The sequence below is a fragment of the Falco peregrinus genome, chromosome 8 (genome assembly GCF_023634155.1).
Source record: "Falco peregrinus isolate bFalPer1 chromosome 8, bFalPer1.pri, whole genome shotgun sequence".
NCBI lineage: Eukaryota > Metazoa > Chordata > Aves > Falconiformes > Falconidae > Falco > Falco peregrinus.
The window spans coordinates 2810321-2832873 of NC_073728.1; the positions used below are offsets into that span (position 1 = coordinate 2810321).

The 22553-nt window shown below is 42.5% G+C and overlaps 1 protein-coding gene across 4 annotated transcripts in view; it reads right to left on the reverse strand.

Annotated features, from left to right (window-relative positions):
* The window catches only part of SLC39A10 (solute carrier family 39 member 10), a 53566-nt gene that overhangs the window by 29358 nt on the left and 1655 nt on the right, over positions 1 to 22553 (reverse strand). Inside the window, exon 1 of one of the 4 annotated variants that reach the window (XM_055812965.1) lies at positions 11293 to 11439. The exons of 1 other annotated variant lie outside the window; for it this stretch is intronic. The gene's annotated coding sequence lies outside the window, so the exon portion shown is untranslated. Of the gene's footprint in view, positions 1 to 11292; positions 11440 to 22553 lie in introns of those variants that run through there. 2 more of the 4 variants (XM_055812964.1, XM_055812963.1) reach the window with 2 other exon arrangements.

Sequence of the window (22553 nt, forward strand, 5' to 3'; positions counted from 1 at the left end):
GCAGCTGTACAACTAGATTCTGCTGAAAAATAGCCTAGAAAAAGAAACAAAGATTATTTTCAAGACATTACTTTTCCTATCTGGTTCATTGTGCAGCTGCACAAACACCCCAGTCCAAAAGCATCCTTGCTTTTGGTGGCAACACCAACACCAGCTTACAGACTAGGCTGATCTGCAGCCTAACAGAGTATTTTGGCAATAGCACAAATAAAACAACTGGCCACCTCAAAATGTATTCAAATAACACTGAAAAAACAGCAGTGGATAAATTTCCTATTGAAAGCCATTTGACAACAGCTTCTCCAACTCCCCCCACAGTACAGAATACAGTAATGTTTGCTATCAAATGTTACAACCAGTTGTTATAGAAAGAATAAAAAATACTGCAAACTGCTACACATATTTCATCCTAGTGGTATGTTAAAATACTTGCGGTATGTTAAAAAGGCATTAAAGGCATCTCTTTGGTATGTGTTTAATTCCTACACTATTACAATAAAAATCCCTCTATCACAGCTACAATTCAGAAAAGGAATCACACATGTCTACTCTTAAGCTGATGACTTCTCTCAATTCAGAAAAAGATTATCAAAGCTATCAAGTGTAAAAAGTCCATTGAAAAGTGGGACCAGGGCATGTGTTGTTTGGTTTTTTTACCTGTGATGTGCCAAATTAGTGCCTGGTGGTTTATGATTAAAATTATTAAAGTCCATTTCTAGAATGCAGAATTTGCAAATTTCTTATTTGATAATTCATTAATTCAAATCTGTATTTTTAAATAGGAGATTTAATTAATGAATGACTGTCACAGACTTTTATAAAGGCCCTCTATCAACATGCCATTCAAATAATTCTTAGCAAACTCATTCTGTCAGAGTACAAACCCAGAGAACTACTACGATTCTTATGCAAGAACACAGCCTTCTTTTCCTAAAGGAAATTTGGGAGACAACAGGCAGCCTCTGAAACCACTCACATCCTGCATTAGTGGGCTCCCAAAGCCGTCTTTGTTCGGTAATTGTGGGAGACAAAGGTGTTTGTAAAGACATCTCAGCAGATTCAGCTTAACCAGTCTGATGCGCAACATAAAATGGTCCTAAATATTACAACAGGCAGATCCACCAAGGAAAAGCCCCACTGAACCAAAATGTGTAACTTCCATCACATTCCAAGTAAGACCTCAACAGAAGTCACGACACTGCCTGGCTCTTGCTTATTTTAGCCATAGATATTGTTAAAACAGGTCTGTGTGATGATCGAGGCAACCACTCAAACTGATGCAAATACTGGTTGGCTTCAAAAATCACTCACCATGAACTACTGATCTTTCTTAACAAGGCATTAAAGCAACTTTGAAGGGACACAACTTTGAGGCAAATGAATGAAAATGTAGTATTTAATACCCAGTATTACTCTTACTGCAAGATTAGAGAGAGAAAAGGGGAAAGGAAGCACAATCCTTAGAGCCTTAATCTAAAATGCAAGTAGAGATGTCATCCTAGCCAATCAAATTAAAAATACTGATGGGCTAAAAATCTTACAATCTTAAAAATACCATTATGCATATGTATCTCCCTGCGTCCACCACTGCGCAAGTGCACACGTATTCTAACAGCAACCCAGGCAAGCAAGGACAGATACTATGGAAAGCGAGACTGTTACCAGTTTGGCTAAAGCCATGTTACAATTCGATATATCTAACCTAGACTATGCTGTGTAGCTTTATGATTTGATCTAATATAAAATCCTGGCTTTTACAGCACCTATAATTCGGCACATACTTCTAGTACCTCTCCTGAAGTATGGATGCCCCCCTATCCTTGAGCATCAGTCACCATGGCTTCTTCCTTTCACTGTAATTTGAAATATAATGATTTTCTGGACCAAGGGCTGATTTGGTTCCATGCTGTTGTGGTCACCATCTGTCTCAGCAGAGTCACTAGTGACATTAATGTTTCCCACATCACTCCTTGGATCACCGACATCTTTCCTCATTATTGATTACTGTTTTCCCTTGCTATTGGGGCTTTCTTCATTCTATGTGATTCCATTACTTCTCAAGGCTCTCTAATTTCTATAACCCATTTCTGTAAAGAAAGATCTCTTTTGATCAGGAACCCACTACTTCAATATATCCTCCCAATTACGTCAAATGTGTCAATTTCAGTTAATAAGCAAGTGAACCAATTTCTTACGAGTTCTCCAATATTTAAACTTAGAATGGTTTCTACTGTCATACTATGGTACAAGAAACAGTTAAAAAAAAATTACAAAAACGGTGCAACTTGCTGTCTTCAACCTTTAACACAAGTGATCACTATGTGTATCCCAAAACAATTCCAGTTTGTTGAAAGAAGAAGACCATCCTGACTAATCCAGAGTTTTCTCTTTGACAAACAGAAATGGTTTGGCAGTCTAGCACTGAAATTACAGGTTATCAAATTTATCTGAGGAAGATGTTTTATGCTCTCTGCCACTGATAGCTGGAACCAAATGAAAACTAGACTCTACCTCTAAAATCAAAGGGTCAATAGTCAGTTGTGACCATTATTTCACAGGTTCAACTTCAGAAGTATTTAAGAGTTAATGTTAACCTGAGTTTCTGTAATAAATGCTGTATTATTCCATATATAGTGGAGTCAACATTTTCTGTAAAAATATCCTCCCTCCATCCCTCTCTTCCTTTTGCTACTGCACCTGACAGTAGTACATCAGCCCCTTCCAGAGTCTGCTCAGCACATCAGTCATATTCCAAAATACTTCACTGCAATCATACTAAAGCTGTCCATAGTAAATGCATTATGTGATCATGGCTGCACATCTTTCCTACAAAATCAAGCCAATTAAAACTACTGTATTTCAAATTACAGGTTCAACTAATTAACCGACTACAAAACAACCTTGTGGTAGAAGACAGCTTAAACCACCAGCGTATCTGACAGAGATCTATCAAACTGATACACCTCGGCAAAATTAAAGCCTACTGGAAGAACCAGTTAAGAATCAAGACAGTTACAGTCCATCTACACTTCCAAACTTATTTTAACATCTTAAATAGCTCAGTTTAAAATATCATTAAACATAAACAGTATGAGAGTTTAATCCCGAGAACACTTTTGATTCCAGTTAACCACAGCTGAAGACACCTGAACATCTGTGTGGTGTTCAGAGACTCTGAGGCTTTACTCTTCTCACTTCTAGATGCGCAACAATTTCTTGCGAATCCTCTGATCCTCTTCACAGTCAAATGGTACCTCGTCACTAGAATAACATGCTGTCTCCTAGCAGGCCACCTCATCGCCATGTTAAGGAGTTGAAATACTTCAATAAATATTCAATAAATAGGTTGGGTATTTGGCATTCAAACCTGTATTTGGCATCCAGATCTAGCTCATGCTATACCACAGTCCCTGATCAGAGAATTTTTCAATATAAGGAGAAATCTCATCATCTGATGCCTGAATAATAAAGGTTGAAAAACCTTTTTCAGAAATCTGGTGAGACTACCTATGTGTCTTGTCTTTGGCCAAAACAGCTTTATCCTGAAAGCAAAGAACAACAAATAAGAAAAAATACTAAAAAAGATTTTCCTGTCTGAAGCCAAGTTAACTATTTATAAATTCCTGATTGATGTACTTTCTAGTATTCAGCTTTAACTTTCAGAATGTAAATGTAATGTTTAAAAAGTGATTTTCTGGTAGTAGGACTGTGAGGTAGAAATGGTAAGGATCTCACTTGGCTTATTGTCAAAGAAAGTAAAACCAAAGCAAACCATACCTGCATGCACAGAATAAAAACAGCAGAGCACATGACATGTCATCTCAGTATTTCACTTTTTTCAGTAGTGACATCTGGTAAGTACATGGGCAAAAATTCAGCAAAAAAATTATTTTTTCATACTTAAAATACATTCCTCTTATTTGAAGAACAATGTACTCCTCTCAAGGTTTCACTTGGGAGAATGTTTTATCTATAAAATGTACTGAAGCTACAGTACGAGAGGATTCCAGTAAATGAATTTATCTGTAGAAACTCTCAGAATTTTCCCTAGTGACAATTTGGCTTTTTCAATTTTACTAGTATTTTAAGAATTCCAGAATGGTACATTGCCTTATTCCAAAACACCATTTTAATTTGTCCATAGTCCAATTAACAAAAAAAAAAAACAACCACAAAACATTAAAATATTAAACTTATGTATTTTTAAGATGTTCTTGGCTTAAACTATACTGCAATTAAACTATGAGAGGTGTTCCTACGTGTCAAAGGCTAAAAAGGTACCATAATAATACACTGTTTCATTAGACCAAGGCAGCCCCTTATTACTGACAGAACAGCAGTTTCTATGGGGAACAGAAGACAAAGCATGGTCTTCAAAGACAGTGGAAGTATTCTTACATCGCCTAGCATAACTGTTTACTGCAATTAATTTGAACCATAAAGTTTGACACAAAGAAAACAGAAGTGAGTAATAATAATTTGCTATAGTGGCTGCATTCTTATTAAGAGTCAGCATAAACCCCTCAAATTCCTCTCCCTACTATTGAACATACATAATTAGCATGAGCCAGCATGAGGATTTTTGCCCAGAGCCACTAAAAATGAAGTTCTGCTGGGACTCTGTACATTACTCTGCAAGATGCAGATGCGTAAACTTAAGACTACACACTTCACAAAACTCAAATCGCTTACCTGTAGCACAAAGACAGTAACTGTTTAAAAAATAAAGTTATAGCACGGGAGGAAATTTAAGCTGTTTTTCTTTGACAACATGCAAACAAAACAGAAGTCTAGAATATATTACAAGCATCAAGAAATTAGCTATGGGCACATTACAATATAAAGCTAAATTTTGTATATACATGCTGCTGCAACCACTGTATATTTATTGAATAGATTGTATAAGTCTTAAGAGCAACTGGACAATTGAAGCATGGTTAATACAATAAAATGCCTCTGCTAGGCAAGTGCCTCAATGCACCCTTCTGGACAGAAATGACTGAAGGTCTGTCCTTATCCTGTTTACCTATCATATCAGACATTAAATAAATGGGAGTATTTTGTTTATTTTATTTTCAGGATAAAAATGTGGCAGCGCAAGCCTACCCCATTATTCAGGCAGCAGCCAAGTAGTTATTTCTTAAACTTTAATGTAAGCTAGTACAATTTAGAAGTGTACTTTTAGGCTGAGGTACTGTCTTCTATAGACAGACATTCAGGTCAGCAATAAAATGCTCCTGTGTTCTACAAACAGAACTAGAAAATAAATATGGCTTAAATTATATGGTTTGCATATCACAGGGTGACAGTACTTCTCAAGGTAGTGGAGTCCCGAGGAAAAGAGGTCTTTCTTTACAGGAATGGATTACAGAAATTGCATCGAGCCTTGGCAAATGATGTAATTCATCGGTTCAAACAGAGAGTACAATATTCCACTTGACGGTAAAGAAGCTCTTCTGGACTGCTCTGTATATGATAGGAATGAAGTAGTGCCTACAGTGGAAATCCTTACTTGGTGAGACTTCAGATGCGTACCTGCTCACTGTTCCCCCTCATAGGAGACACTCAGTTGTGGTGTGATTAGTTATTTTGCAAGGTGAACTAAACTCATCTTTCAGTTGTACAAATGACATGTGATTACTGTCAGTAACAACCTTAGAACCAGTCACCCTGGGATGCAGTGCTACTCAGTCCTACCTAAAATGCAAATCAACATTAACAAAGATATAAATATTACTCAAAAAAACCAAAACCCCACATCAAGAATCACACTGAGTAATGCCTATTTGAGGAGACTACCTTGGAGATTACATGTGGGTTTGCTTTGATACTCCAAGCCAAGTACGCTGCACATCATTAACAGCAATTGGCCTGGTTAAAAGAGGAACTATTTATAGATATTCAATCACCAGCTGTAAATCAAATTGAATTTAGTTATCCTTCAGAACTCAAGGTATTACTTCTGCCCATTAATAATCATCACACTGCAGTAATAAATAGCAGCTGTAATAAAAATGCACAAGGATCAGTTTATGAATGTGGTACAAGTCAGGCAATCCTGAGATACCTGTCTCTATATGCAAACTGCATGACAGCACCTATCTGCAATTCATGTTTTATTAAGAGTAGTCTTCATTAGGAGCTGTGATTGGAAACTCTCTCTAAAGCGTTTACAACCTACACACAGAAAGTCCCTGTTGACTATATTTATAATTTTATGCAAACCCAGCAATCTTGCATAAAACCTCCTTTGTACGTTCTTAATCCAAAGATATTTTTATCTCACATATGCATTTTATCTTATAAAACCACCAACCACAGTAACACTTTTAAGGGACTTCATTCGATTAATGAGTTTCAGACATGATCATAGTTATTCATTCACTTCCAGTATTATGCAGACTTTGTCTCAATTCTAGATCGGTTTAGCTACCCAACATCAATGACTTCAAAAGTCAGTCTTTGTCACTGAAGCACCAAATCAAACGCTCAGACAGTACAATTTTCTGTACCTCTGAACAGGTCAGGAGCTACAGAGCTCTAACCGCTCTCTAGTTCATATTCCACATTTTGTACACACTTGTTACTGTATTTAATACTGAGATGGATGATGTCACTGTCAACACAGCAGAAAGAGTAGGTTTCTATAGCAAGCTTCATCCTAAGACTACAGATACACGCCTCACAAGTAGAAAGCAGATTTCTCTCAGGACTGCTCTTCAAAAGGAAAAAAAAACCCCTACCCAAAACAAAACCAAAACCCACCACACCCCAAAACAAACCAACCAACCTACCTGCAGACTAATTTTATTAATCTTCACCGCCAAAAATTTCTAATAAACACAACCAAACTAATCCACAGATTGCCAGGTTCATTTTGCTGATGTTCAAGTTCTGTTCAGGAACATTTCTTACTCTGTGAACATTACACACTGAGCAGCAGCAACAGACAAATACACCTACATTCAGGCTCTCCAACAGACAACGCAGCATAAATTCTGTAATATATCCATCCCGTTTTACTGGCACTTTAATTTTGGATTAGTGAAACCAGCAGATTTTCTTCACTCTCATCGTACTGCTTTGGAAAGCAGCAAGCTATAGAAAAGGTGGTGGCTGGATAAGAAAGAAGCTCCTAGGTCATCAAAAGCTGAGAGAGAAAAGACAACAGCTGAGTCATTCCTCCTCTGCAGCAACAGACAACAGAGTCAGAAAGCGGGAAGAGAGAAGATGAGGCAGCGCACTGATACCTAGCAGATGAGAACATTTCCAGTGTAATGAACCGCATCCCCCAGCATGGCTATGACACCCTGCATATAACTTCAACATCCCTTCTTCTCAGAAGCTTTTGAGACCGCCATCAGGAAATCATCATCTTCCCCATCTTTCATGCTGGCCTCCATTTTTTTTGGTATTAAAACCTGTAGAGCGTTTCGATTATCACAAGAGGTAGCAAAACACAAGTGACTTCAAACAATGATGTTTTAACTTCTTTGCTCCTCAGATTTCTACTACATAAAAAAAAAGAAGTGGCACTGATGCAATAGCACGTAAAATATTAGATGTAACAGCACGTAAAATATTATGAATACAGGGACTGATGTAGCATGTACCTTTCTTTGGAAGATTACAATGTAGGCAGGACATGGTTTCCAGCATTTCAGTCAGTTTCTCAAATGTAAACCAATCCATTTGTTTTTATTAGCTTTGCCTAATTAGTACACATTTGTTTACCAGACTTCGTTAGGGGTACTTCAAATAATATCTCAGTTGCAATTTAAGAATTACCTAAAACCAATCTAAATTCTTTCTGCATCAGGTGTTACTTCACGCCTTTGTCAGCAAGCTAAAATGACTAGTTCTTATTTAAGACAAATTCACTAGCCCACCCCAAAGATGAATACTTTTCAGATGATAAAATTATTTTAAATAATGGCTCACTAAATTGAGTTGGGCTCCCACAGAAGAACAGGAAGTTAACACTGATTTTCTTCACATTAGGGTATAAACGGGTTCCCAAAAGGCATAAATTCTTAGTATGCACAGAACTCTCCCTGCACCTAGAGCTCAATGCTGTGAAAAGCACAGCCACACAAGACACAGAGCTGCCATTAAGCTTTCCTTCTTTGAAACTTCTACTGATGTTTTTTGAATGTGTTAAGAAAGGAGTCAGGATAAGTTTGTCTGACAATTCTGCAAACGTGCTATAAAGCAACACGCTATAAACCAGCAAGTGTTCTGGCAGGTGACAGCCAATCTGTGAAGAAAACGGAATGAGGTTTTCTTTTCTGATGTAATTTTCCTTGTTGACAGATGCAGTTAGGCCCATCCATCCCTGACTCTGCAGAAGAGTTTGTGAAGATGCCACGATCTTTCCCACTAAGTTTCACCACAGTGAAGGACTGAATCTTAACTTACAGGAAAACTTTCATGGAGCTTAGCTTTTAAGTAGCTTGTGTATAATTTTAACTCAGTAATTCCATCCGATGAAAACACGTAACTGTTTCCAAAGCCAGACTGATTTATCACCGATGACTTATCAGGTGCCCATCAGAGGTTCAAAATAAACTTCCACTTCTGTAAAAACAGTGACAGAGAAAAGGACTAAGAGTTGTTACAATAGGCACAGTCATGATCAAACGATGTTATAACTGGACAGCCAAAGCAAACAAGTCCGACCATACCTCCCTTGGGACTGTATACACCCAGGCTTGAAGTCCATGGGATCTGGGCACTACTTAAAAGAATCAGCCATTGCTTTGCAGTAAATGTATTTACATGAGTAGAGTATCTAAATTACCTGCTTGACTGACTTAGTGAAGACCACAAAGGAAATCTGTACTAGGGTAGCTATATTCATTTTTCCATCTGTATACATTTATCTTATTTGTGTAAGTCAAACTACACAAAAAGTACGTATCTTACTAAAGCTTCCTATTCAATATTCGAAAGGAATGGTTTATTAACATGTATGGCCCAAGCACCATATGGACTCATACACTCTCCTGCTGACTTTTCAAGATGTAACTCTAGAACATAGGTATTGTTACAACGGCACATAAACCTGTTTGAGACCACTAATTAAAAGTTGTATTCCCAAGCAGGTATCCAGTATTCAGTACCAGGATCTGTGCTTTTTCACGTAAACTTTCTGAAACATTCCTGAATTACCCTGATAATCCAGTTTCACTAATTTTATTTTTTTTTAAATGGGAGGAACAACTGTTAACACAGCCAAGCCTGTGAGCCTATTTGTGCCATTTCAAACCACAGCTTCTCTGTAATTGCAGGTTTTATGACTGACTGGATACCTACTCCAAAGTTAGTTCCTGTTTTTTATTTAAGCCAACCTGGAGAGCACAAAGACCTACGTGAAAGCAAGGAATTTCAATTAAAACAAGCCTCACTATTTTGGAGAAATGGTGATTTATTTTTTTAATGTAGGCAGAACCTCCTCCTTTCATGTCGCTTATTCCAGGTAGGCAATTGCATACGATCCTTCTACACCCACCTTCTGTGGACACTAGGGAACATCCCCCTATGGACTGCCACCATTAATATCATAAAACACAATTAATTCACGGTCTATACACAGGCCCTATTCTCTTTAACTGATTGCATAGCTGCATACTTTTTTCCTCAGAAGTACCCAAGCCTTGAAAGTGGTGTAAAAATGCACCACTGCAGGACAATACCAGCAGTCCTATTTTAAGTCATCTTAGATCAAAAAATCACGTTAGGAAAGTCTATAGCCACGCTGGCCTCGATGTTCTTGCGAACCATGGAACTTTTTCATGGTACTTACATTACCATACCAGAGCATCAGCCTATGAAGTAACCATTTGGAAGTCTCATTCCTGGAGTTGAGTAGCATGACTTGCCCGTCCACACAAAATACCTATTCCCCTATGCATCTAATGGAAAGCACATTCTTAATGAAAACCCGAGTGCGTTCCCTGTTAAAACAGAATTTAAAAATCCTAATAACTACCTTTTTTTCTACAGAAAGTTTTCTATTTTTATGTCACTAGATCAGTTTCAACGACCCAAAGGAACACATTACTTTTGCCAACTAGATGCAATTGCTTCCAGGTTTCTGAACACCAGGCCTTCCAGCATGCGTTTCCCAGTGCTGCATTAGGCTCCACGTATCACAGGCTGCCTCCGTATTACGGTACGGCATCCTATCTTCACAAAAAAAAGTGATGATTTTTACTTAAAGGCATGCAGTGCTTAAGAGTGTGAGAAACCAGAATTATTTCCAGCTCGGCCAACGCTTGCTCAGAGGCAGGCGTTTTAAGAACACTTCCACAGAAGACTCCCCAAGAAAGACAAAGATAACTAAAGATTTTAAAAAATAGTTTTATTCCAAAGCTCCCACGTTACGTGCCCGTCTCGGACGGGTGCAGCGCAAGCCGCGGAACAGCCGCGCACAACGCGGCGCAGCACAGCCCGGCCCGGCTCGGCTCTCCCTTCCCTCCCCGTTCCCGCGCACGGCGGGGGCTCCCGCCCCTCTCGCCTCTGAGGGGAGCCCGGGGCCGCCTCAGCCCCGGCGCGGCTCCCGCAGGCGGTATCGCCAGCCAGGGAACTCGGCCGCCGCCGGCCGGCACCGCACCAACAGGGCCCGCCGCGGGGGCGCGCCTCCCGCAGGGCAGCGGGTCCGGCCACCCCGCACCGCCCCGCCAACGGGCAGGGCGCGGGGGCTGCCTCAGCGGCGGGGCCCGCCGGGCGACGGCCCGGGCACAGGCACAAGCCCTCCCCGCCTGCCTCAGGGGCCTGGGCACTGGCACGAGCCCCCCCGCCTGCCCCAGCGGCCCGGGCACGGCTCCCCGGGCGCCGCCACAAGCCCCCCCTGCCTCTGCGGCCCGGGGCGCCGCCGCTCCCCCCCGCTCAGGACTGAGCTTTACCTGCCGCATGGCGGGCCCGCGGACGGGAGGAGGGAGGAAGGGGGGCGCGGGGGACGCGCCAGGGCCGCGGTGGCGCCTCGTGCTCCGCTGCCTCCGAGGAGGGCAGACCCGGCCACGGCCCCCCCGACCCCCCCCTCGCCCACCCGCGCAGCCCCGGGCCCGCCGCCACGTGATGAGGCGGCCGTGTCCCCCGCGTGCCGCTCCGCATCCCGGGGAAGGTGGTGTCCGCTATCGCCGGCCGTCACCGGCTCCGTCTGCCGCGGGCCGCGCCGCGCCGCACCGCGCCGGGCCCCCCCGCCGGCAGCACAGTGCCGGCCGCCACCCTCACCGCCGCGCCGGCCGCTTGTGGGGGAGGGAATGTAAACAAATGGGGTTTTATAGCTACCTCACTCGAGTGCCGTGTGCATCTCCCTCTCCGCTCGGTACCAAACCGCCGCGGCGCCTCCTCCTCCTCCTCCTGCAGCTCCTGCCGCCGCTACGCTATTCACCAACGGCGGCTACGCCGGGCCGCCCCGCGCTCCCCGCGCTCTCCCCTACGCATCCTGCGCACCGCGCTGCAGGCGCGGCCCCGCCGCCCGCCCGGCCCAATGCGGAGCCATTTCCTCCCCTCCCCGGCCCCACCGCGGGCTACGAAAATGGCGTAGCGGGTGCCTGCCCCCTCCCCTGCCCGCGGCAGCTTGCGCTCAGCACTCCAGCCATGGCGGCCGGGCGGCGCGGCCCGCGCTCCGGCGGGGGAAACGGGGCTGCCGGCGTGCCCTGCCGGGGGAGCCGGGCCTGCCGCCGGGGGCCGCCCGGGCAGCGGCGGGGCCCTGCCCGCAGCGGGGGTCTCCCCAGCACGGGCTCGGCCCTGGCAGCCGGGTGCGGGGGCGCGTCGCCCGCCAGCGATCGGCCTCCAGCAAATCCTGCCGGGCTTGCTAGGGGCAGAAACGGATTTTGCTCGTACCTAGGTGATAAATATTCCCCACCCCACCCCCCGTTGGAGGGGGAGCCGCCACCCAGATACGTTCGGCTCCTAGACAACAGCTACGGAACCCAAAAGCGACATCATCCTGCCTTGTGCCCACGGGACCCCTGGCTGGGACACTGCCCCGCCGCTCGACATCTTGGTTTAGAACGCAGGACCTACAAGATACAGGGGTCCTTCCGTCTATCAAATACTGTTTTAAAAGAAACCGGCTTATCTGGGAACAGTTGTTTATAGAAACCATGTTCCAAGGCTGCAGTGCAGCTGTAGGAACATTTCAGATCAGTTTTAGGCCGTTTCATTTCTTTTTTCTGAGAAATCTGCATACAATTTTCACCACAGTTTCCGCCAGAAGTAACTGGTGTTTCCATAGCGGGCTTCAAGCATCAAGCAGAGCACACACCCCCCACCCCCCACCCCACCCCATTTGTTACAGATGTGTACAGTTTTCTTTCAGACCCTTGCGTTACCGAGCGGAGCCGACCTGGCACTGCCACCGGGCCCTGTGTTGGGGCAGCTGGCCACAGCCTGGGCCTGGCCAGAGTCCCACCTCCAGCCACCCCACCATGTCCCACCTCCAGCCACGCTTAGCAGCCCCAAGGCCTCCCGAAGTCATCCTGTCAGTCTTTGCCTGGTGACATCCCCCTTAAAACAAAACTGGTTTAAAAGACTAAAAATGTAAAGGATTAACAGTGTTTAGAAATCAAAAGAAAGGTGATACTTGCAAGACTCAGAAAAACACATAAGCATAATCCCAAAGTCATAGTGCGAAAGAAGACCAGAATAAACTTTTCTAGATAAGATGAATATTTAATAGAATGCAGATAGTGTAACAACCTGATTAAGAGAAAGACATAGACCTATCAAATGGTCCTACACCTAAGACCATACAGCTTTGTGTGTTAGGCTACACCAATCTTCTGGTATGTGATGCTGAATCTTTACTGAACTTTTCCAATTACTCCCTTTCCCCCCACCCCCCACCCCCCATCATTTTTATGTCCCAGTGACAGACTTTCTAATTTCAAATCTCCTCCAACACTTTTTCTCTCTTTAGTATTTCTTTAGAGATGAAAAAAAAATCAACACCTACGTTCCCTCCATTTTTTCCCCAATGTCTTACCGATTCAGGCACTAGAATACAAACATACTAGTCCAGACATTTTACAGCCTCTGCTCAGGTCCAGTTTTTGGGACTGTTAAAGCAGTTACAAGGTTCTATATCAAACTGTTGCGCCAGATTATTTGTATGTTGATTTGAATGATTTCTGCCTCAGAGCAGGTCCTTTATCTCCCAGAATTTTTGTACAGCAAATAAAATACAGATCTGATTCTGACATCGGTCATTAGATACCTACCATAACACCCACTGCTGATCACTAGACGTGGCTGATTTGTGTTGCTGCTTGGTCTAGAAAGAAATTCACCGAGTGCAAAGAATTTAAAAAAACGTACAGTTTTGTGTTGTCTTCCTTCAGAGTGAATTGTACATGGTAATAAAATGGAGCATTTGGGGTTTGTTAGCTTTTCTGAGTGAAATTCAAATAGTGTAAAAATCTCATTAAAAAAACAAAATCAAGAATTCTAGTAAGAGTGCTACAATGGATGAATGGAAATTAAGATGCTTAATACAGAAAGGCCCTTTAAAATTTCAGGCTTGATTGATTTTGTACTGGTTTTACTGCATTTAGAAAACTTTGAAAATTTAGGTGAGTGGGTAAGGAAGCTTTCTGAAGGCAGCTTCACCTTCCTGTGAAGGTAGGGATGCTGCATAGCTGCTTCCCAGAGATTCAGCCAGACAAAAATCTCTGTATTAGCGGGTTCTCTACGCAGCAGTCCTCCTCGCCAGCAGCAGTGTGCACCTGGGTGTTTTACAGCCGGAAGGGACCATCAGTAGGCCCACCAGCACTGTCAGATGCAGTATCCTTTAAGAATCCATTAAGAAAGGAGAGTCTTAAGTTTGTGTTTAGAGTTAGGCTACAGCCTTGCTAGGTAGTCTCCTGATGGCTTTCTCTTGATACAATGAAAAGCTCATTTGTATCCGGAACATTTTCCCTATAGTTGTACATTTTATCTTGTAATTAGGTTACCTCTTCCGCAGTTTTAAAGCGTATGTTTTAGGTGAAGAACTGCCTGCACAATAGTTAAACAAGGTATGAGTTTCTATACCTCAGCTTCAGACATCCATAACAAAAAGTATTAAATCAGGCATTACTATGAAGAGCACGCAGCTGAGAAGGGTGCAGCTCCCTGTAAAGCGTGTGGGAACAACTGTCCGTGCTGCAGGGAAGCTGTATAACAGAGCAGGGCAGCCAGTGCTGCAAGAGCGCTGCTAGCTTGAGATAAATGCATGCAAGAAATCCAGACTGACTTTTCAAGCTTCAGACAGAACAATATGTTACTATACTTTTAGAACAGAACTGTCTCCCCCCACCCTTTCACAGGGCACTTACTGGCTGAGTACCGCTGCATGGTACACACTGGTGCATTGGGGCGCAGGGAGGGAGTGCATCCTGTGAGTAATGTAGAAGGGCTTGGGGCATGATGCTGCAAAAGCAGATGGTGGCTTTTAGCAGGATCCTCTCAAGATGGGGTCCTGCCTAGGGGCACTCCTGGGCCCAGGGGCCAGGCGGGAGCAGGCAGGCTGCCGAGCTGTGCCAGCCTGAAGGGAACGGGTGTCAGACTGGCGTGTGACAGATCTCATGTGCTGATTGCCCTTCCTGCCTTCCCTTGTAACAACCTAACTGCATGTGAGGGATGGAAGGTCTGACATATATACGTATACACAAAAGTGGTTTGTTTAGAAGCAACATTTTCCTCGCTGCTAAATGAAAAAAAAAAAAAAAAAAAAAAGGAGAATTTGGGGTTTGCTTCCACTTGTGTTCTTATACCCAGTTCTGAATTCTGCACATGTGTTTAGTTCTTATATCCTGATATTGCCTCTGACCGTAAGCAGAAGTAAGACTCTTGTAAGTATTCTTTGGAGATTAGGAACAATAATATTGAAAAAGATTTTAACTGAGAGAAATTTCATTTAGAAAGCTAGTAGTTGAAGGTGTACACACATCTTCTGCTATTTAAGTGGGAGAAAAATGTCACTATTTGTTGCTGAAATTAAGTTTTGTACTCCTCTGGCAAATTTCACTCTTTTATTTGAAGAACCCAGCTTAATTTTCTTACTTTTGAAATACTGATGCCTCAAGAAAAAGTTAAGATAATGGCTTGGAACATCGACTTCCTCCTTCCTTCGAAATCTTCTTGTCCAAAGATTTAATCAGAATCTGTTTGAATGCCAGCATAGCTGGGTTTGTGGTGTATGTGTAATGTGTATTTTCTTTCCTGTTCTTTAAAACATACTTCTAGCTTCTGTCCTTGCCTCTCATTCATTCTGGGAGCCTGAATCAGTCAGATTTTCTTGTCTAGCAATGGCCGACAAGTATTATTCAGCTCAGTGAAGAGATTCATGGAGATGGGAAGTGGCCACTTTAAGCCCGAGGAGGCAGAGAATGGCTACAGGGCACAGCTATTGTCACGCCAACTTGCCCAGCAGTTTTTACCAATTTCCTTAGGAGTGAAAGAGCTTTACTACAAGAGGCTTTGCTCAGAAGTGAGCTAGCAAGAGGTGTGAAAGTTGGAAGTGAAACATCAGGGAATCATATAGAGGACATTTTCTTTCCTCGTTACATGATTTCCTGATCTCGATCTCAAAATATGACCTGTTGACAGTTGTCTCTTCTTTGTATTTAGTGCAGTACTAACTGTGTAGCCATACGTGGTCAGTCGTATTGTGCAGGTTTAAGTTGCAGAGCACAGGTTGACTGTCGCCCTTGGGTGGCGGGGTACGTACTCGTCCCCGGGCTGTGTAAGAGGGCACTGCGACTGGGTGCTGAAGCAGCAAAAACTTTGCTTACAGCAAGGACATTAGTGAAGGTGTTTAAGCATCAGGGTGAGCTTAAGTATCACTATGAACAAGCAGTGATTCTGTGATTAAAGCTGGTGCTTGGAAGTAGGCAGGGATGTCCTCTGTGGGGTTTCACCACCTCAGGACCACTGGGCTTGTTCACAATCAGTTTAAAGGCCAAGGTTATTTAACTCCAACGCTGTATATAAAAATGGTACTTTTAGTAGAGACTATATATGCTTTTTTTCACATTCCTGCTCAACTGGGTGATCTTGTTTAAGCCTTGGCTTGTCAGATTTGTTTAGTTAGTTCTAAGTGGTTTCAACAGTATAAATTCCAATGATAATTCAAAGTAGATCTAGCTAGTTTTGCACCAACTGGAAGGCATAATTTGAAAGTTGCATTACTTGTAAGATGGGAGAAAAAGGGAAACCCATCTGAGCTGTTTTGCTTTTTAAAACAAATCTTACGCTTCTTCTCTTACAACAACTTGTATATACTCCCCCTGTTTGGAAAGTATATAGACATGTACGGGCATATATATAGGTTCTGAGGCAAAAATATCGATGTCAATGACAGAGTCTATGTAATTTTAAATATGGTACTAGTGTCAGTACTGACAGAGAATTATTTTAAACAGAAGCCCATGTTTTGTTTTGGGGTTTTCTTTGTGGTTTGGGAGGCGTTTTGGTTGGGTTTTTGTTTGGGTTTTTTTTGTTGTTTTTTTTTAGCATGCTAAACCAAGATACTGGTTTTAAAGATCTTTGTTTTAGAAGTTTTTGAGCTAGGCTCTTTGTGGGAAAGGGCTAGGCTTTTTGTTTTTAAACACAAGCTGACATTTTTAGTGAAAAGACATTAAAACCTTTTTCATTGGCTCTAGACTTAAGGGTACCTAAACATCAAAGGACATGAGCAAAAGGACGTGATGCTGCAGCAATAGCTGAAGTATTTGTTCCACACAAAGCTCTTTTCTGCAATATGGAAAAAAGCCAGCATGACTTGTAGACCTTTGGCTAATTTTGCAAACCTAGCAAACATCAGTGCATCTTATCCACAGGAAAACTCTTGCTGGGCTAACTTAACTTTATTAAATACTCTCTCTTTGTTTTGTTATTATTTGTTTTAAACATAACTTGCCAGTCCTGCTGTCTAAAGCAGCCAAAAGCCCTTTCGTTAGATCTGAGACCCATGGGATTTGCTGGTAGCAGGGCTGGGATAAAGCTCAAAATGGAAGATATTAGAAAGCAAGGACAGCGTTTCACAGCCTTCTTCCTTTCTTGCAGAGTCTGGTTTATTTGTTTTTCTCCCTTCCTGCCTGCCTGTTGAAAGCACCTGCTTGCTTGTGGCATCTTTTCTGTACACAGTGGTCGCAGAAAGATCTCATCTTCATACCAAAGGATATGATGGGAGGGAAAGGCCACTCAGTTGCTTCCTTCAGTGCATGACTGGGGTCAGACTGCGAGCACAAAGAACTTACGGCCATATCCGTAGCAGAGCTCTGTATCAATAAATACGGGATATTCTCAGCTGGAGCCGGGCAGGGTCCAAAACATTAAACAAAGCTGTGCTAGCTGGCTGGGTGGGGTAAATTGAAAATTCCTCTAAAGGCTTAACACTTATGAAAGCAAACTGGATTGTTTCCAAAACTGACCCACCTGACCGAAGAGGAAATATTGACCTTAATGTAATAATCTCTTTACATGCTGAGGAATTTGTTTCTTACCCTTTTCTCAAACAAAATGAACAAATACAATGATACTGTCGCTGATGTTATTTGAAAGAATCAATGAGCACATTAAAGAGAAAAAATCAAGGCCAGTATCTTTTATGTCAGTCCCTGCCAATTTTCAGCCACTGAGTTGATGACTGGCTATTTTTATACATGACTGAGACTAAGCCGAGTAACGCAAGCCTAGCTCTTCTAAAGACAGATTTTAGTGGACAGCTGGGGTGAAGTTCCCCATTTCTTTCAGCTGTGTTGCACATGAAAGTGAAAATGACCCATTTTAAACTCCTGCAATTCCTTCATCATCAGCAGGCAGAACCAGGAAGCCAAGACATCCTTAAGTTACCAGCTACTTGTTTTGAATATGTGAATATTGAATACTTGAATAGGGACTAATTGCCTATGAAGTTTCAGCAGTGGAAAGGAGAGCCAATACGAGCTACTGCGGACATGCTTCTGTAACTTAAGCCTGAATGAATGGGCAAGGGTGTTGTGCAGCCTCATCCCTTCTTTATCACAGCTCTGAAGCCTCAAAGGGACACCTACAGAGAAGGCAGGAGACAAGAACATGCCCTGGCAGGGAAAACAAACAAAGATACTGTTTGCAGAAATAAAGCTAATTATGAAACATGTTTTGTTGGCTTTTCTTTAAATCAGCTGTACCAATAGCAAAATCTAAAAATCAACAGAAAGGCTCAAAAATCAAAATTATTGATAACTGGCCCACAGTTTATGGAAAGAGGTAGCTTAAGCTTAGCTGTGTTTATCCTTCCATGCCTGATAATCACATAAATGGGAATTGGAGGGAGCAGTAGGATGCTGGCCTGCAGGGTGCCATTGCTGTTAGATGGATGTGACCTTACCTTTGGAATGCTGGCATGTACTGAAGTTGTTGGGTCACACCCTCCCCATAATTTACATTTTCGTATTTGTTCCACCTATATTGCATGATGTAGAAGCATGTCAACCCCCTCCATTTCTACAGAAAATAAATAAGCCAGCACCAGGAATAGTATGAAGGTCATTAGGGAGCACCCTGACTTCCAAATCTGAAACTACAACCATCTGACAGTACTGCAAATGACAGTGCTGCAGCTTTCTTTTCCATGTTGCTGCCCCAAAATGCTCTGCACGGTTGGATGCTAATTATGGTTTTAACAACAAACACAAGGAAGAATGCGAATATAAGCATAAACAGCTATGAAGAAGAGAGTAAACTTTAGCTGATATCCACAAAGATGAAGCATAGGGACACGTAGAATATGGTCTAAATGACAAGAAATAGGAAAATCAGAGATGAATGCTGGTGAAATGAAGTGGAGAGACCGGCCACGTGGATGTCGCACAGCTAGGAGCTGGGAAGAGCAGAGAAATGGGGAGGCCTCTTTCGTTGCATAACTTAGCAACCTTACTCATTGCTTGTTAGCAATTACCAGTAGTAACTCCACTGAGAGCAAGCTATAGCAGCAGAAGGGTAGTGTAATAGAATGATGACTAAATCCCGTTATCCTTCAGGAAAGGAAGAGAAGTTTTGAAGCATTTTCTCAAGCAAGCATGGGTCTAGCGACACTGCTTGTGAAAGAGGGGATGTGGCCACGCGTCTCTGCTGACCTGTCAGGCGATGTCTTTGCTATGTATTAGAGCACTGAGGGAGCTCTGAGAAGACGCAGGGGTGGGAATGCCAATGAGCCAGCAGAGAGAAAATAAAGCCATTTCTGCAATGGTTGGGTCGGAGCAACATTGCTGAGGTAACTAACAGCCTGTCAAACTCAGGGGAAGCAGTCCTGTCTGAGACAAACTTAATGCCACTTTTTTCAATGCTGAAATTGGGAAGAAAAAATAAAGTTATGTTTGAAAACGCTTGATTTCATACACACTATGTATGGTCTTCCCACCCCGCTCAGGTAAGCTTCCCTTCTTGTATCTCTTACCTCGCACTTTAGAAATAACACTACAAATTCATTCCCATACACACAAAGGGTAAACTCAGATGAGCCTCTGTGGTAGCTCTAATGAAATTATCATGGACTTCTCCAAGAAAACCAGACAAATTTGAGTTCATGCCTTTTGTTGGTAAAGCAGAGCATTCAAAGAATATTTAAAATAAAATGTTGAACAGAAAAAGCTGTTCTTTATAACAGGTTTACGTTATTGAATGTATACCAAAATGCTCCACAAGCATGCAGTGTTGTAATTCAAGGCTGAAAAATAATTGAAAAAGAAAACAAATACTACTGCCTTTTGGACAGGTAGGGGCAAAATTCAAGGTCTTGGGAGCAAACTGATACTTATTTTTTCATTTAATCATGGTGCCATCTCTCAATAAATATGTCTGCTTGTGGAACTGCTTCCAACAGGTGGCTTTCTCTAAACATGCGAGGTGGTATCCGTATAACTTCTGAACAGCTTTTCAGTACAAGTTATGCTGAGGTTGCTTAGCTATTTCTTAGAAGAAAAAATGACCCATGAAGGTGCTTCACCCTGTCCCTGTTCATACATTGAAGTGCGTGGCTAGTGGCTCTCACCAAACACAGCCTCACAGTAGTTTTGGGCTGTTAGACCACTTAGGCAGTTTCCTAAACCTAGTACCTTAACACAGCTATTTGAATCACAGCCTTACTTTGAACAGCATTCACATCAGAGAATCATCTTTCTCTGCTTTTTTTGCAGGTAGTTTAGTATAAGTCCTTGTAGCTGGGTAAACACTGCCATTTCTTTCCCATTTGCAGAATTACTTTTCTGTTAATTAAATATTAAATGTATGAGAGACAAATCCACTGGATAAATTGCAAGTGAAACCTGACGTTTGAAAGCCTGTCATCTATCAAATTTCCAGCTCACTAAAATTCTGAGAGTAAGTTCCTGAAGCACAACGCAATATCCTTTCGCAAATCAATATATGTAATGAAAATAAGGAAATTGTACACAGGAGCTTCAAGGCACTGTTTCTTCAAACTGAATAGAAGCTAAAATTTAAGTCAATACTTACTAATCATTTGCAAAGAAGCTTGGAATACAAATATTTTAGGCAAGCCAGTTACTTGAAGAGAGACTGCTTGGGGCTCTCTGGCTTGTATGTACCTGGGCTGGGCTGGTGCATCGCCACGTTCCCATGTGAAGCAGCAGCCAGGCGCTGGGAGAGTCTTACCCCAAAAACCAACTCACGGAGTTTGAGTTAAATTTATCTGAAATGACCGAAAAGTACTTAGTTTGAAAAGCGTGATTCTGGGATAACATTATATTACAGGGTGTGTCAAAATTCATAGTGTAAGAATGACAAGAATTCATTGCTGTTTTTCCAAGGGGGCTTCAGTTTTAATGTAATCTGCACTTCACACCCTAAAAGAAGTATACAAATTTCACCCCTATTAACTCAAAAGATACTAATAGTACCACAGCTATCACTAATTATACAAAAATAAACTTGGTTATGCAGCTTCCAAACAGCAGTGAATCAGAAAATGAACTGCCAGCCATGACGTGCCTGGAACTCGGGCAGGCACCCCCTTCCTGAGGGCAGCACGCACGCCTTACAGAACAGCGAGGCCACTTACACCACGATGTTGAGCGCCAGCCTGATCATTCACCGCAGCAGTGCCTGATTCTTGTGATTTCTCTCTTTCTCCTCTTCCCCATTTACAGGAGGGACAGACTGCGTGTCCTGTAGCCACTTCCCTCAACAGGAATAGTTGCTATCTATGCAGTTTCTTTTTTAAACTGTATTTTTAAGGAGCTGTTTGAACAGGGTTTTTTTGTTTATTATTATATTGATATTGAACCTTGAGCTAGTAAAAACAATATTATTGTAGCGCTCCAGTTTTTAAAACCAGAGCTGCTGTTTTCACAGGAGGACCCTGCAAATGCCTGCACACAACTTGTAGCTGTTGAGCTCTGCGGCGTGTGCAGTCTGCAAGCCCCAGTTCCTGCAAACAGTGAAGCAGCAGCAGGGTATTTTTCAGAGGTTACTGCTCATAATTTTAATTGTAACCCAAAATGTAATGCAGAGAAGAGCGATTTTTGCAGGGCAGGGTGGGGTGGATCAAAATTACTGCAACTTCTTCTTTTCCCACCCCCCACCCCCCCCATGCTACTTGTGTTGCAGTGCAAAGCAGCGCAGAACCAGCATTCATTTCAAAGGTCAATGATCTCCTGAGGGCAAAAGACACAGAGAGTCCGTCTTCACACTAATATAACCTGGTCTTCATACTAATATAACCTGATCAGCAATTGTTCAGACAGCTGAGGGAGGAGGAAATAACAAGACATCAAGAGTTTGGCAGAGACAGATGGAATTGCCCCAAAACATCTCTGTCTGTTCACTGCTCCCAGAGCAGGTCTCTCTTCCTCGGGCAGCTCCCAGCTTTCTGCCTTGCTGTGACCACCAGCAAGGTCACCCAGCCGTTTTGGGTTATAATGCCATCTAAATAAAGGCAACACGCAACTCTGCTCTCCTGTCCTCAGAAAAATCTGCTTTACTGAAGTCTGACAGACAGAGTGAAAATAACTTGCCCACAGAAACCTTTTCAGAGATGATTGAGTCTTCATCAAGGAGTAGTTTACATTTTCAAGAATCTCAGCAAAAGGACCCTGCTTTTTTCCAACATGACTTAAATGTATGGTCACATCTGTGCAGAGGTCCCAGCAACAGATATTCTGGTTTCCAGATGTAGGAATCCTGGCCAGCAATTCTGTTCCGTCTGGGGACAGCATTGCCATGTCCTTTCCCGACAGCGTACACTTCAACAGAGCCGAATCTGTTGAATTTCCAGCTGTTGAGGCAGCTGGAAAACATTTGCCAATGTAAATAACACATCCACTTTTTAGGTGGGGCAGAGAAGAGCAGCATACTGCTTCTGTATTCAATAACTTGTGCTGGGGTAGGGCTTATGGGTGGATTTTTTAAAATATTTTTTTCTTTTTGTATAGCCTATGAAATCAAGATATTTTAGCGTAATAGAAGAATAGGAGAAATCAGTGCCAGCAGGCTCCTGGTGGTGTGTGCACATTTTGTTTTTTCCAAAACCAGTCTTTCTCTTTAATGGTGTCAAAAAAACC